This window comes from Ochlerotatus camptorhynchus, unplaced genomic scaffold (genome assembly GCF_037179485.1).
Source record: "Ochlerotatus camptorhynchus isolate MF236.1 unplaced genomic scaffold, CSIRO-AGI_Acam_v1.1 ptg000066l, whole genome shotgun sequence".
NCBI classification, from domain to species: Eukaryota; Metazoa; Arthropoda; class Insecta; order Diptera; family Culicidae; genus Ochlerotatus; species Ochlerotatus camptorhynchus.
The window spans coordinates 2,714,549-2,731,802 of NW_027040556.1; positions in this window are offsets into that span (position 1 = coordinate 2,714,549).

The following is a 17,254-nucleotide window of genomic DNA, read 5'->3' on the forward strand; positions in this document are numbered from 1 at the left end:
TGTAATGTGGTCATAGGAAGGTTTTTGTAAATATTTCTGAAATTTTTATTTCCTCTAAAATTTCGAACAAAGTATGGAAGTAAAACGAAAATATCCATTCAAGAAAACCAAGCCTAATGTAATGTAAGAACTGTCATTACATCTGTTGTAATAGCATCAATGTAAGAAATCCACCCTTACATTTGAAGTTCATACCATTTTTTGTACCAATCCAATCCAATCTCGTCTTATTTTTTCTATCACCACCAGGATTCACAATCTGTTTACATCTGTTTAACACGGAAGGCCCTAAATAAGAACCCTGAATAGAATCAATCACCTCACAAAAAAAAGGTATAGCAATACATAACCCTCTCCAAATCCGATTGACTACAACTTTTTCTTTTCAAATTTTAGACCCCACAAATCCACCCTCATGGAAGCTGTCGAACACTTTCCTCACCCAACGCATCGCATCGGTGGACAGTAAGCAAAAAATCGATTTCTACCAGGCTCTTGGGCGACGACAACGACGACGCCATAAAAACAGAAAACCCACCCACCCATACCACTCGGTTACCCCTGAAGGAGACTGGCACCGTGACTGCTGAGAGATGAACCCCGAAACGGAGCGAATCGGCAGTACATAGCTCAGCAAAGAGAAAGGACGCCGTCGCCATTCGACCATGAGCTGCGACACACACAGTTATGTGAGTCACGCTCTCGAGCATGCGTCGGTGTTTGTGTGAGGGTGATCTTCAGGCACAGCCACAGCAGCAGCATTTCCAACATGGGTGACGTGCGCGCTCTGCTGTTGGTTGGTGCCTGTCCTGTTCGCTACGTTCGGACATGATGATGGATGCCACCGTCACACATCTGCGAAAACCGGTCTATGCGCGGAATAATCCTACACACAGAGCATATTAGAAGCCGACTCGCAGAAACGGGTTTTTCGACATCGCGCGCATTGCCTTCCATCATCCAGCAAACGACGATGAGGACGACGCACGCCGAGTGCTGTCTCTCATGTTGCCAAGGGCCAAACTTTTCCGGCAAATGCATCATCAGCTTTCGGTGGACAGTTTTGAAAAGGTGAAAAAATCACCGCACATGGCCTGTGGAGGCTAGGTATAATAGGCTACCTATAGAGGAGTTCTGATTTTGTGGATGACGCTTCGATGCGAACTGACAACGGCAGATGTGTGCACCATAATTTATGCTTCTGGAGATAAAATGCTGCTGCTGTTGGTGCTGTCGCTACTGCTACTGCGCTTTTGTCATTGCTGCTGCTGCTGCACATGGACCTTTTGCATTGATGGCGAAATTCACACACAATAAGAGCTCCCTTTTCATGTCCGGAAGGACCGGACCGGTCTTCCCCCGGTTGAGGAAAAAAAATGAAATATACAAATGAACTGGCAGATGCAGCCAAACGCAGTGTTTACGATTTTTTCCACTGTGTAGTAAGCTGTAGAGCAAAGGGGTAAAGACTTTTTGCAAACTTTATTTTTTATTTCGGGAAGGTCAAGAACCGGGTGCAATTTTTGCATTGTTGCCGGGATCTGTGAGCGGGGAAGCGGACGTGGATGGTGCGTTTTTAGCGCCAGCTGAGCACTATTTGGCGACGACGCCGACGACACAGGGCGGTGTGTGCAAAAAGTGGCACTGATGACATGATTTACCACTTTTTTAATGGTTGATAAAAAAAATGCTATATGAATATCATGCGTGATTTGAATCGAAGGTGGGGGGTGTATTTTTTCGTGGCTGGAATTTAATTTAGAGTAAAGGTATGCAGAGAGCTGTTTAACGGCCCAATCTAAATTTTTGAAATGTTTTCGAGGATTATGAAAGTCTGCTCACAAATGTGACAGAGAGCAATTTTTTTAGCTTTTGGAACATTTTATTGAGCATAAAGAGTTATGCTTCATTCTATGTCATATTTCACAACTATGATTGAGCAAATATTTCAGGAAAGCACAGCGCCACTTATAGGTGAAAATGGAATGTCACTAGAGGAAAATAGTTGATGCTTATATTATGTTTTTAATATTTCGAAAACAGTATTTCAGATAATGTTGGGCACTTTCGAGGAACATGTCAGTTTAGCCATGTTGATTCAAGTGTTTTTACTTATGTAAACCTTGCGAAACTTCATATCACAGCAGTTGATTGTTAAATATTAATGGAGTCTGATAACAAGAGGTAGGGAATACATTAAACTTACCTACCTAGCCCCTGAATTTAATACACAAGACATATAGGGCTTAAGGGTCCATGAGCTATCTGGATACGTCCCACAATATCTCTATACAAGTAGGATATATCTAATAAAACTGACTCAGAAAGACCCCTGGACTAACCCAAATGCTATACTAACTAGTAGCAACATAAAGCTTTAGTGTGATAATGTAATAGCTAGAGAAAGTTCTGAAAAGGATAGCTTGATAGTTCTGTTAAAGTACGGTAGTGTGAAAAATAAGTAACAGTTTCCACCATCAAATCCGACTGATGTCACCCCGCCAGTGGTGGATAAATCAGTTTTGTGATTTTGTGATTTTCGTTAATCTTGTTTCTAGCACACAGTGGGACGAAATATATAAAATAAAGTGGGACATGGCTATTTGCGACAAAGCTATTGAATGTAGCATTTTGATGTCTTCTAAAAATGTTCTTTATTTTTTTAGCAGGAAAAATGGATGTAATTTCGGCCTAAATTCCCCTAATTTGGGCCCATACATAAATTCAGCAATGGACTAAATTTTCAATAGCGACCAAAAATATCCATTAGTACCGTCCCAATGACGCGTTCATCTAGATAAAATTGGTAAATAGCAGATTTTTGGCGATCATAGATCCATAGGCCAACATTAGAGCCATTTCCCTTATTTTTTTGAGTACCAAAAATGTTTGCTGGTATACCCTCAGATAAAAAAAATATTTTTTATGTTACATTAAAATTGATGAACACCTATAGAAATATTGTAGATAAAGTCATTTTAAGAAACTATGCCCAAGATGAAAATTTTCTATCTCTCAGGTGGACGAAGTTATAGAGTGAAAACGGAGTACAAACGGTAGTACCGTCTTAACTATTTTGTTTGAATTTTCCCATTTTTTCAATGTTCTACGAAGTTGTAAGTGCTTTAAAAATGCAGAATTTTTGAAAGAAGCAAATCGCTATCTCTTTGTTTAAGGATTTACGTCCGTTTTAAGACTATCTTTAAAAAGTTGCATCTTGGAGGTTGGCATGTATTTGCAACTAATCTCGACGTCATTTTGTTCAGCAACCATGCAATTCATAGGGGGTCCAAGGGGATTCTTCAGAAATTTTCTAATACAGTACCTCAATGTTTTGATACGATTTACTGTTTTCATGACCATTTTTCAAAGATTTAAATTAGGTTGGACCGCCTTTTTTCAGAATGGTCGCACTGTGCGTTGGAAGCAAACAACCGTTGAAATAAAGTTGACGATTAGGGTCAGCTTTTCACATGGCTCGGCGAGATCATCTATTGATGAAATTGAAAATTTAGTGAAAGCGCTGGACGCGCACTACCTTATTTGCTTATCTTTGACAGATACGTGTATTTCGTCTACTATGTTTCTTCAATGTCTTGTACTAATAGTCGACTGAAGAAAAACATCACATTTAACCCAATTTTAATCCATTAATCCATGCACATTTTCATTTAGAAGCTAGGTAAACTTAAATTTAATTTCCTGTAGGAGCAGGTACTCCGCTAGCGTGCAAAGTTTGCCCTGATTCGGTTCCGCAATACGTCGGTGGAAAAGAATAACATGGACTCCCCGTTCTCGATGCTTGAATTCTCAATTGCTCTTCTTTCATGCAACAACTCGGCTCCAGGAGTGGATCGAATCAAGTTCAACTTGCTCAAGAACCTCTCAGACGTCACTAAGAGGCGCTTGTTGAACTTGTTCAATCAATTCCTGGAGCACAACGTTGTTCCGGACGATTGGAGACAAGTGAGAGTTATAGCCATTCAGAAACCCGGTAAACCCGCGTCGGATCATAACTCGTACCGTTCCATCGCGATGCTGTCGTGCCGTGTTTCTTTTTCGTTTGGACAAGTGGGTCGAGGCAAATAGCTTACTCTCAGATACGCAATTTGGATTTCGAAGGGGCAACGGAACGAACGACTGCCTTGCGTTGCATTCAACTGAAATCCAATTAGCAGATGGATTCAGTTTTCTTGGACATTAAAGGGGCTTTTGATTCTGTTTGCATCGACATCCTTTCGGACAAACTCCATACCAGTGGGCTTTCACCAATTATCAATAATTTCTTGTACAATTTATTGTCCAAAAAACAAATGAGCTTCTCTCATGGCAACTCGACAATTTCACGAATTAGCTACATGGGCCTCCCTCAGGGCTCATGTCTAAGTCCCCTTCTGTACAACTTCTATGTTAAAGACATTGACGATTGTCTTGCCGAAAATTGCACGCTAAGGCAGCTTGCAGATGGCGGCGTGGTTTCCGTGGTTGGACCAACAGCACCGGACCTGCAAGGACCATTGCAAGATACCTTGGATAATTTGTCTACATGGGCAATGAATCTGGGTATCGAATTCTCTCCGGAGAAAACTGAGATGGTTGTTTTTTCAAGGAAGTTTTATCCAGCACAGTTGCAGCTTCAACTTATAGGTAAAACAATCACTCACAGCATGTCTTTCAAGTATTTAGGTGTCTGGTTCGATTCCAAATGCACTTGGGGAAAACACGTTGCGTGTCTGAGTCAGAGGTGCCAACAAAGAATCAATTTTCTTCGTTGTATCACCGGCACTTCGTGGGGAGCCCATCCGGAAGATCTGATAAGACTTTACAAAACCACCATTCTATCGGTTTTGGAGTATGGTAGCTTTTGCTTCCAATCGGCGGCGAACACCCACATCTTGAAGCTGCAACGGGTTCAATATCGTTGTATACGAATCGCACTAGGTTGTATGCATTCGACGCATACAATGAGTCTGGAAGTACTTGCGGGCGTACTTCCCTTATCAGATCGGTTCACGGAATTGTCGTTTCGGTTCCTTATCCGCTGTGAAGTCATGAACCCGTTGGTGATCGAGAAGCTGCTTGAGCGAAATCCGCAAACACGATTCATGAGCTTGTACTACGAGTACATGACTCTGGGAATTAGCCCCTCCCCGTTCAATACCAATGAAGTATCCCACGATTTCAGTTGTTTTTTTTTTTTTTTCCTTTGGTTTGTTTTTTCCGTCGATCTTGTTTTCCGTGCTGAGCACCAATGCTACCGACGTGCCAGGAAGGCAGCTCCCACACCTGGACCCTACCTATCGACCCATCAACTCATGAACCGGGGACCAACGGCTTTACTTCCCATACGAAGGAAGGCGTGACCAGAGATGTTATGCCTCAGAACATCCCGGCGGCGCCGACTGGTATTGAACTCAGGCCTGCTGGGGTGAGAGGTAATCACGCTTACCACTACACCACCGGCGCCGTTTGGATTTCAGTTGTTATTCCGTAAGATTCGATCTCACAATGAGGGAAGAAATTCAAGGAATACCAGAGCCCCATCGCCTACTGATTGAACCATCCATCTTTGCGAACAAATACCGCCAAGTCAATGCCGAGAAGAGATTTTTCACTGATGGGTCCACAATGAATACGTCCACTGGTTTTGGTGTATACAATGATCTCCATAGCGCCTCATATCAGCTTCAAAAACCATGTTCGATATACGTTGCGGAACTAGAAGCTATATTTTATGCGTTAGAGCAGATCTCCTCACGTCCCCCTGATCACTATTTCATTTTTTCGGATAGTCTAAGTTCTCTGGAGGCTATGCGTTCTATGAGGCCGATGAAGCACTCGACGTATTTCCTGAACGAAATACGATCGTCACTGAGTGCTTTATCAAACAGCTCACATATCATCACCTTAGTATGGGTTCCTTCTGATTGCTCTATTCCGGACAATGAGAAAGCAGACTCGCTGGCTAAGGTGGGCGCTATGGAAGGCGACATTTACGAGCGACAAATCGTCTAAATATATGAATTTTTCACAATTGCTCGTCAGCAAGTCCTCGTCAACTGGCAACAAAAGTGGAATGATGGTGAACTGGGAAGATGGTTACATTCGATCCTCCCACAGGTGTCGATCAAACCCTGGTTCAAGGGGTTGGACGTGGATCGCGATTTTATCCGGGTAATGTCCAATCACTACTCGTTAAACGCACACCTCTACCGCATAGGGCTTGTAGACAGCAGTTTGTGTGCCTGTGGACAGGGTGCCTTCCATTCATTTTCGATAAAAAAATGTTTTATTAAATTATGGAATAACAAGATATTATAGTAGTATTTTGTTTGTGTAAGCAACAAGAAAAGACTGTGAAGTTTGTGTTTGACACATAATACCTGCCAATTTTGCTACACGAGAGTCGCAATAAGCGATTTTGTCATTTATCTCACCCACTCTTCGCTCTTCACTCTTCGCGAAGCGGCGATTAGAAAATCGCTCATTGTGACTCTGCCAAAGCTAAATTTGCAGGTTTTATGCGTCAAACACAAACATTACAATCTTTTATTGTTACTTACACATACAGAATATCATTATAATATCTTATTATTCTATAATTTAATAAAACATTTTTTTAGGCAAAATGAATGGAAGGCACCCTGCCTGTGGAAACGGCTATCAAGACATCGAGCATGTTGTCTGGTCCTGCACCTTACATAATGAGGCGAGATCCGAACTAATTGAATCCCTCAGGGCCCGAGAGAAACAACCTTATACACCAATTAGAGACGTTCTGGCTTGCCGTGATCTCGATGTTATGAGATTAATTTACGTATTTTTAAAAAGTGCTGATTTGTGTATGTAGTAGTGTTTTGTGTTTTAATTCTCTCATCACTATCCCAACCCAAGTCCCCTCTTGTATCATTTCAGATGTGCTTTCAATGCTTCGATATCCACAGCACATGCCCGCCAATACAGTGCAAGTGACTCTCATTCGTCGAAAGAAGCAGAAAGAAGATTTACCAATATCCCTTTCCCTTTGTCCCCTTCCAATCCTCTAAATAAATGTATTTATTAATCTCGAGTAAACCGCGAGTATTCAGCCCCCATTCTACTAACTTTAGTTGTAAAACAAATTATAAAAAATTACATTTAAATTAATTTGGCTCCGCAAAGCTACCGCACTTGAGCCTTTACAAATAAATGGATTATAAAAAAAAGGTACTCCGCTTTTTACTCGTTGATGTGCCCTAGGTAGTAACTTGAAAAGCCATGTGTGTCCGTTTCCATGATCCCTGTTGAGTAAAGTTGAATTCCGTTGTTTGTTGATCTCGGGGCTCTCTGCAACATCCAATTTCCATGGTGATTTTACGGTTCGTTTAATCGTGATGTCTTCCGTCGATAGTTGGTGGTCCTCTGTGAAGATGTGTTCTGCAACCTTTGATTTGAAATCATATATTAGGCCTGTTTCCTTTTGTTTTTTGGCCTTATTAACCTTCGCTATATGTTCTTTAAATCTATTTGCTAAAGTTCTCTTGGTTTGTCCTACGTATACTTTGTTACAATGATTACAGCTTATTTTATATACACCTGCTTTACATAAAACGTTAACTGGGTCTTTAGAGGATCCTAACAATGATTTTAACTTGTTATGTCTACTGGGAAAACTAAATCTAATCCAAATTGTTTTAACTGTGGTCTTAGCTTACAAGTAATTTCTTGATCATATGGAACGGACACTCGTTTCAAGGGTTAAACTGCTGCGGTGAGGGTTGTAAATAATCTCCTTTGTAGAATTTTCGCATTTTTATCGATGATTGCCTGGATTGTGGTCTCCTTGTATCTGTTGAGTCTCGCTGTTTCGAAGATGTACTGTAATTCCTTAACCTTTCCTGTATCGCTGAGTGGAAGAGTCTGCATCCGATAAATCATGTGCTGGAAGGCGACCATTTTCTGCTAAAGGGTGATACGGCCAAAATTTGGTCAATATCAACTTGACGTATTTCTTTCAATTTTGCATTTAAAAAACCTGAACACCCCTCATTTTGAAGGTGTGTGTGTGTAGAATGTTGCTCCTATTTTGATTTTGGAATTCACTCTTCAGTTATCAAAATGCCGTCCAAGCAAGAAGAGCAGCGTATCAAAATTTTGCTCGCGCATCGCGAAAATCCGAGCTACTCGCACGCAAAGTTGGCAAAATCGCTAAAAGTTGCCAAATCAACTGTTACAAATGTAATTAAAGTGTTTGGGAACGTTTGTCGACAGCCAGGAAGTCTGGATCGGGGGGAAATCGAAAACCGGAAGCCGCTGAGACGACAAAGAGAGTTGCCGGTAGTTTCAAGCGAAACCCTAACCTCTCTCTCCGAGATGCCGCAAATAAGCTGGGTGTATCGTCTACAACCGTGCATCGAGCCAAAAAACGAGCCGGACTATCGACTTACAAGAAGGTAGTGACTCCAAATCGCGATGATAAACAAAATACGACGGCCAAAGCGCGATCCCGGAGGCTGTACACGACGATGCTGACGAAGTTTGGCTGCGTGGTAATGGACGACGAAACCTACGTCAAAGCCGACTACAAGCAGCTTCCGGGACAGAAGTTTTATACGGCAAAAGGAAGGGGAAAGAAATATCTGGTTTGGCAAGCCATCTGTACCTGTGGCTTGAAAAGCAGCATTTTCATAGCTTCCGGGACTGTCAACCAAGAAATTTACGTGAAAGAGTGTTTGAATAAACGTCTGCTGCCTTTCCTGAAGAAACACGGTTGTTCCGTACTGTTTTGGCCGGATTTGGCATCTTGCCATTACGGTAAAAAGGCCATGGAGTGGTACGCCGCCAACAACGTGCAAGTGGTTCCCAAGGACAAGAACCCTCCCAACACGCCAGAGCTCCGCCCAATTGAGAAATACTGGGCTATTGTCAAGCGGAATCTAAAGAAGACCAAAAAAACTGCTAAGGGCGAGCAGCAGTTCAAGGCAAACTGGCTTTCTGCGGCGAAGAAGGTGGACAAGGTGGCTGTACAAAATCTGATGGCAGGGGTCAAGCGTAAGGCCCGGCAATTCGGATTTGGAAAAGCGGAAGCCTAACTGAATATTTTTCCTGAATTTTATACTAATTGAACTTGAACAAGAAATTTAATTTGATTTTTTAAATAAACGATTTCACCGATTTACACGCGTTTTCCCTTGACCAAATTTTGACCGTATCACCCTTTATAACGAATGGTTGGAAGTATAGGGGATATTTCTTTTTTTGCTTGTTGATTTCCTGTCAATTTCGTTTTCAAGCTAAGAAGATGATGACGATTCTCTGATGACTAGAACATAGATGAAATCTATGTTTATCAAGTTCAAATCAGAAGATTCCATGCTGCATGCTTGTTGAACAACCGTGAACAATTAGCTTTTCATTATGCCGATGATAAGTCAGTCGAGGTACTCATGTCGCCTGCTGGGGGCACCGTTCAATACGTGAGAGTGTATGACCTCGCACCAGAAGTAATGAATCTCAATCTAGCATTGTTGCCAGGGAAATACGGTGATGTAAAGCGTGTAGTTCAGGAGAAATTTCCAGCTGCCTTGGGCCTCAATATGCGCACAGATGTGCTCAATCCTAAGGTTAATTTATTCTATCAAGCAGTGTTGGCAAAATCATCAATCAAATGATATTTTTCCGCTCTCACACGCTCTCCTCAATGCGTGATACTGGAACAAAACATCATGCTTGATATTGATTTTACAAGCTCCTTTGATATTGTGAGACTATTCACAACGTGTAAAAATCATTTTCTTCAAAAGAGGAAGTACACCCATGTAACAATTTTGGTTTATGAGGGTTCTGTAGACCATGATTTAGACTTTTAAAATCCGTTGAAACCTCTATAAAGCTTGCAATGTTACTTGGGTAGTTTGCTATCTCTTTTTATTCTTAACCAATGGCAGACACGCAGTGACTGCTGCCAACCGTTGTGAATGTTTCGGTTGCGTTCGGGTGTAAAGCAAAAATCATGAAATTCAGTCTCACCACAGTTTGTTGAGATTAGCTGCTGGTGAGTTTTGTTAGCTTGATATTCTGAGCTGCGATATCACAGCTTGTAATACCAACCGCAGTCAGTGTTCACTCGGTTGTCGACAAAAGCAGGCCACTCTCGATGTGTGAAACGCGATCGTCTGTTTTCTCGGCAGCAACCATTGTATGGTCATCCTCATTGTTATTCATCAACAGTTCTTCCGGTCGATGCGCCGAAGACTTTGGAAAGCAACCGTTTCGTGATGAGTGTGTGAGTGTTGACCACGTTTTGTGTCCATTGCTGCAATGGAAGCGCTTTGCCCCACGATGGCGTAACTGCCATGCAATGAAACCACTGAAAGCGGCTCTAGTTCTGATGGAGGAGGCTTTTTGGATAGCGGAAAATAAAGTGTTTATTGTGTTATACCTTTCGACTGTAGTTTTAAGATGAATTGTATAGTGACCAAGAATCCTTGGCTCTGTGAAGTTCATTCGGTTGAGCCTTATCAAATAAATTAATGGACAAAAAAAAAATACCAACCGCAGTTGTTTGTTTGATTTTTTTCTAAGAAAATCATGCGTAATCTTGAGCATGGTAAGATTTGATTTTTTTTGATATTTTCCAAAAGGGAACAACAATTTTTTTTTCCTTGCTAGGAATTCATTTCCCAAATGGAAGGATTGGAAACAGCCAGCACAACAATGAACGGAAGAAGAAAATCAACAACAGAATGAGGAAGAGAGCAGTACCAGTACTTACGCTGGTTTAGTGACTGGAGGTGCTTTGCCAAACGAGGAAGCAGTTAAGGTTCTGAAAGAAGAAGTTGTGGGACTGGATGTGACGTCCCGGGACTCCGAGAAAAATAGTGGAGAGGAAGCAAATAGTGATGAGAAATAGCAGCTGCCTCTGGTGAAATTATATGAATGTTTGCGAACGTATTCGGATATGAAATCCAAGCGAATTCAGAAGAAAAATTTGAAGAAAATGGGTTAAATAATTCAAGAAGATTATAAAGAAAGCTGTGGATATAAAGGTATGCAAATTCCTGCAAGAATTTTTCAAAAATCAAAGAGAATTGTAAGTTGAATGTCAAGATTTATTTGAATATAATATATTTTGAGTGTTCGGTAGCGAAGTCAGAATGTTGTGGAGAAAATTTCAGAAGTATTCTAGAAAGTATCCTAAACGTATCTTGGGAATTTTTACAAGATCACTGCATCAATCCTGGGTACTTCTAAGGAAATTCTTAGAACATCAACTTAAGACGCATACCACAAGTTTTATGAGCCGACTTAACAGAAGGAATCAAATTAACAACTACAAATCAATTGACTTCAGCTCAATTTTTAACGAACATTTCATGAAATTTATTGTACAAACTTGTTCAGTTAACGGAAAAATATAGTGGATGGAAAAGCTTGAGTACGGTAAACAATTCTAAAAAAAATTATTGTTTAAAATCATAAGCTATTGTAACTATAAAACAATTTTACTTAAGCAATCAAACCCGTTACAATTTTTGAAAAAGTACAATATTTTCACCATACAGCTAAAACAAATTACACATATGTTATTCCCCCTCATGACTTTTCGTGACTTTAAATGGAAGGGGGCCTTATTTGGAAGACATAGTTTTCCATTAAAGGCTGGAACTTTCAAAAAGTAGTTGACTCCAATTTACTGTATTCCTGTTTAGCGTGCACTTGAAAAAAATAACAAATGTTGATTTTCGAAGGAAGGTGTCTAAGAAATCTCTTGCAATTTTATGTTTTGGGTTTTTTTTTCAGTGCTTAAGGGGAAGTTCACCGCTCCGAAAAAAATAATTACGTTTTGATTTTTCTAAAAATATTGAAAACAGGTATCAAAAATCTAAAAAAATAAAAAATTTTTCTAATTTTTCAAAAAAAAAAATCACGTGCAAAAGCATTTTTTATAAGTTATTATGGCATAAATTTGGACTCAAAAAACCACATAACATTGACTTTTCGGTTTTTCTGAGAGTCCAATTATTTTTCATGATGAGATAGAACAAATATTTTTAGATGTAATTTTTGAAAAAAATCTAAGGAAGAAACTGATTTTCTTGGATTTTTGATAATTTTTCCCAATATTTTTAGAAAAATAAAAACGCAGAGAAAATATTTTTTTTTTTATTTTCGGGCCGGTAAGCTTCCCCTTAATATGACAATCAAACAATAGAAACAGGATTTAAAAAGTCTGCACGCACATTCGATAAATTCAAATCATTCTTTGTAAAGGCTGATTATAAACAGCTTCCTGGTCCAGAATTTTAAACTGCAACTGTAAGAGAATAGTTTAGGACGACTTATGCAGAAATAAATCTGTCGATATTTTTAATAAAACTTTGTGGTCGGTCAGGTGATTTGCACTGGTGAGCTAAAGAGCAATTATCTTTGTGACTGCTGGCATCATCACCCAGAATAATAACGCGAGCAAGTTTTTTTTTTAACAAAAGTGTATTACCTTTTATTAGAAACCACTGATTCCCTAAGCTGTACTGGCCCGATGACCATGCTACTTCTTCTAGTTGAAATAGTATCAACGATTTTCGTGAAAAAATACAACCTTTTTTAAAGTTTACGGAATTAGTGAAACAGCTCCCGTAGTTTTTACACTATATATGTATCATGATTTTTTAAATGCACCTTTTTGAGATATGAACATTTAAAAAAGGGAAATTTTTCATTCATTAAAGATTATTTATAACTTTCCAAAACAATGAGATAGGCACTCAGTGATATTAGCAAAAACATATGCCATCGAAAGTTATGAAAGTGTCTAGAACAAACCAATTACGAAAAATCAATGCATACATAGTTACTGTAAGGGGATGAATGACCGGTTCTACGGTTAAAGTCCTTACAACAACAAAAAAAATAGTTACTCTAAAAAGAACTGATTGCTTAGGGATAATAGGGATCACCCTAATTTCAGATACAATTTGCGCTATAAACCTAAAACTAACGGTTTAAGCGCAAACATATTTGACTTCCTAAATACGACTTTGGCACCATCGTGCACTGTCCAGAAGAAGGTAGACGTCACCGGTGGTTCAGTGGTATGCGTAACTGCTCTTATAGGTAATCGTATTGTAATGGCGAACGTTATAGTTTATTTCGCAGTGCTGTGATAAATATTTAATTAATTAAGTGTGAAATTGTGCTTGTGCCGCGGTAGAATTGATCCTACGCGTGCCCCGTAGTGATAATTTATTGGATAAGTAGGAGAACGGTTGCTGTTGCCGCTGGTTCTCGTTCATTTTTTGTATTTTCCTTCGCCCGGCAAGCTAATTGGTACCCTTTTAGTAAGCTAGTGCATTGTAAATTTTTGCTTTCGTTCGTTTTTACTTGTGTCTCTGTAGTGTTGCATGTAAAGTTTATGTGTATAGGTGATATATATGGCTGAGTGTGCAATATGTAATTTGGGGATTTTGGTAAGTGATTTGCCGGTTATCTGTGTGGGTAAGTGTGCTCGTGTATTTCATTGCAAGTGCACTACACTCACGCGGACTCAGGCAAAACTTATCACAGATAATGCAAATGTTCTATTCAAGTGTAGTAATTGTCTGTCAGATCAGAGTTGTGACGAGCAGAATGTATCGGTTTCGGATACCAAAATGCTGGGGGAAGCAATGAAGCAATTGTCTTCTGTTGCTGACTCTATCACTGGTATACGAAACAACGTTGCTGCTCAGATAGACAGCGCGTTGAGAATTGGCATGGAAAAAATGCAACAAAATATGAACGATTCTTTAAGTTGCTTTGAAAAATTAATTAGTGAGAAATGGAATACGATGACTAGTTCATGTTTTGAAATTAGTACGGAAAAAAATTTAGCTGCAACGAATGGTGCATCTAGGACGGTTCATTCTGAATCGGACCGAAATCCCAGACGCAAAAAACGTAAATTTCAAAATAGTGACAACGATTCGACTGATGATGTTTTTCAAGAAAATGCGAGTTTTGCGGATGTTGTAAAAAGATCTAGTCATGCAAGTAAAAGTAAAAATATTAGTAACAGTAATAGTAACATTAACAGTAACAGTAACATTAAAAGTAACAGTAACAAACAGAGTAATCGTAAGACTCGTCCGGTCATTGTGATCAAACCAAAAGAGTCCAAACAAGCTTGCGAAGATACTCGTAAGTTTTTGAAAACTCAGTTGGATCCAAAAACACACAAAATCAGTAATTTTAGGAATGGTAAAGATGGCTCTATTATTGTTGAGTGTGCAACAGGAGCTAATCTTAATGATGTAAAAACTGGTATTGAAAGCAATCTGGGTGAACAATATAGTGCTGTTGTTCCCACTTCGGTGCCAAGATTGAAAATAGTGGGCATGAGCGATCAGTTTTCCTCCGATGTCTTCATTGACTACTTAAAAAGTCAAAATGAAGACATCGCTATAAATGATGTTAAAGTAGTGAACATGTTTGAAAATCCACGCTTCACTTATAACAAGTTTAGTGTTGTAATTGAAGTCGATGTCGATACTTATAAATGTTTGTTATGTGCGAAAAAAGTAAATGTAGGGTTTGATCGGTGCTCGATAGTTCCCGCGATTAATGTGTTGAGATGCTTCAAATGTGGAGAATTTGGGCACAAGAGCATGGATTGCAAAAATTGTGATAGATGCTCTAGGTGCAGCCAACAACACAAAACGTCGGAGTGTACGTCAACTGTATTGAAATGTATTAATTGTTTGAAAACGAATAAAGAACGAAAAATGAACTTGGACGTCAACCATGCCGCATTTAGCTCGGAATGTTTGCTTTATAAAAGACTTTTTGATCAGAAGAAAAGCAGCTTGCGTTTTAATAAATAGCAGCCAAGTTCCAGGAATGTGAATCAATTCGATTTTTTATACTTGAATATTGCGGGGTTGTCAACAAACTACGTAGCATTACGTCAGATTGTTGAGGAAAAACGTCCTCTTTTAGTTTTCTTATCTGAAACTCATATTGTAGAAACTGAAGCTTTTGATCAGTATAGTATTCCGGGATATATTGTTGCTGCTTGTTTATCACATTCTAGACACACTGGCGGTGTTGCTATTTATGTCAAAGAATCAGTTCAATTCAACCTTCGTACCAACGAAGTTATTGATGGCAACTGGTTCTTGGGCATTACAGTTGTACGTGGCATGAAGATGGGTAATTATGGTGTTTTGTATCATTCTCCCAGTTCTAGTGACCAGCGTTTTGTTGAAGTTTTAGAGAACTGGTTTGAGACATTCCTTGATTCTAGTAAATTAAATATATTGGCTGGTGATTTTAATATTAATTGGCGTGATAACCATAATTCGAATCATTTGAAGCGTTTAGCTGAGTTTTTTAATTTAAAGCAAACGGTAAATGAGTATACGCGTATTTCCAGGCACAGTAGAACTTTAATTGACCACGTTTATTCCAATTTTGATTCCATTTGTTCAGTTACGGATACTGATTTGAAAATAACCGATCATGAGACTTTAGTGATTAATGTCTTAGACCATGTTAACGATAACGATAATTTTGTAAAATTGAAGTGCTGGAGGAAATATTCGAAGCAAGCTGTTTCGAATCTTGTTGAGAGAAGCCTGGATTTTCCATTCGCGGCCGGTAACTTAGATGAATCTACAGCTGTTCTTAATAACGCTTTGAAAACGTGTACCAATCAACTAGTTGAGCAAAAGTTTGTTTCTTTGAAAAACTCGAACAGCTGGTACAATTTGGATCTTTTGCGCCTTAAACGGAAAAGGGACAAATTGTACAAAAAGTTTTGTAGATCTAATAATGACAATCATTGGACTAGGTACACAATCGCGCGTAATAAGTATTCACAATCGATAAAGAAAACTCGTTGTGAATATGTTCAAAGGAAGATTGATCAGCATCAAAACAACAGCAAAGAGTTATGGAAAATTTTGAAATCTTTATTAAAACCTAGTAATTGCAAACCGCGGTCCATAACTTTTAATGGCACATTAGAACAGTCAGAACAAGTAATTGCAGCTAAGTTTAATGATTATTTCGTAGATAGCGTTTCATTGATTAATCAATCTATTGAATTGGTCGATGAACCTGACGAAATAAAACAGCCAGTTAATAGTAGTTGTAGATTTGAAGTTTTTCACCCAATCACATTAGATGAACTTAGAGTTATTTGTTTTTCATTAGGAAAATCGGCTGGAGTAGATAATGTTAATGCTAGAGTTATTCAAGATTGCTTTCATGTCATTGGCCACATCTTGCTGGACCTTATTAATGAATCATTACAAACTGGACATGTGCCACAAATTTGGAAGGAATCCTTAGTGGTCCCTATTCAAAAAGTTGCTGGAACGATTAAAGCCGAAGAGTTTCGTCCCATCAACATGTTGCACACATTAGAGAAAATTTTAGAACTTGTTGTTAAAGGTCAGCTGTTGGAGTATTTAAATAGTAATAGTTTGTTGATACCAGAACAATCGGGATATCGGGAAGGTCATTCTTGTGAAACCGCGTTGAATTTGGTATTAGCGAAGTGGAAAAATAACTTGGAGTGTAAAGATACGATTGTTGCTGTTTTTTTGGATCTTAAACGCGCTTTTGAAACAATTTCTAGGCCCTTATTGTTAAGATCAATCAAGCGCTTTGGAATTACGAGTACTGCATATAAATGGTTTGAAAGCTATTTGTCTGACAGAACTCAACGGACTGTTTTTAATGATTCTGTTTCCAGTCCCGTGGGGAATAACCTTGGAGTGCCCCAGGGAAGTGTATTAGGGCCCCTGTTATTTATTATGTATATTAATGACTTGCGACGTGTTTTACGATTTTGCGACATTAATCTTTTTGCAGATGATACTGTGTTATTCATTGCAGGTAAGGATTTAGATGATGCCGTTTTACACTTGAATGAAGATTTGCGTTCTCTAAGTAGATGGTTGAAATATAAGCAGTTAAAATTGAATACAAGTAAAACTAAATTTATGGTAATTTCGCGGAATCGAGTAAATGAGAACGTCTCTGTGGTAATTGATGATGAGACTATTGATCGCGTTCGGGAGATTAAATATCTTGGCGTGATTATTGATGACACACTTAAGTTCAACTCTCACATTGACAATGTCATCAAGAAAATTGCCAAGAAGTATGGAATTCTATGTCGACTGAAAAACGATTTAACTATTGCCAGTAAAATACAGCTATACAAATCAATCATCTCTCCTCATCTTGACTTTTGCCCTTCCATTTTATTTCTGGCCAATGCAACACA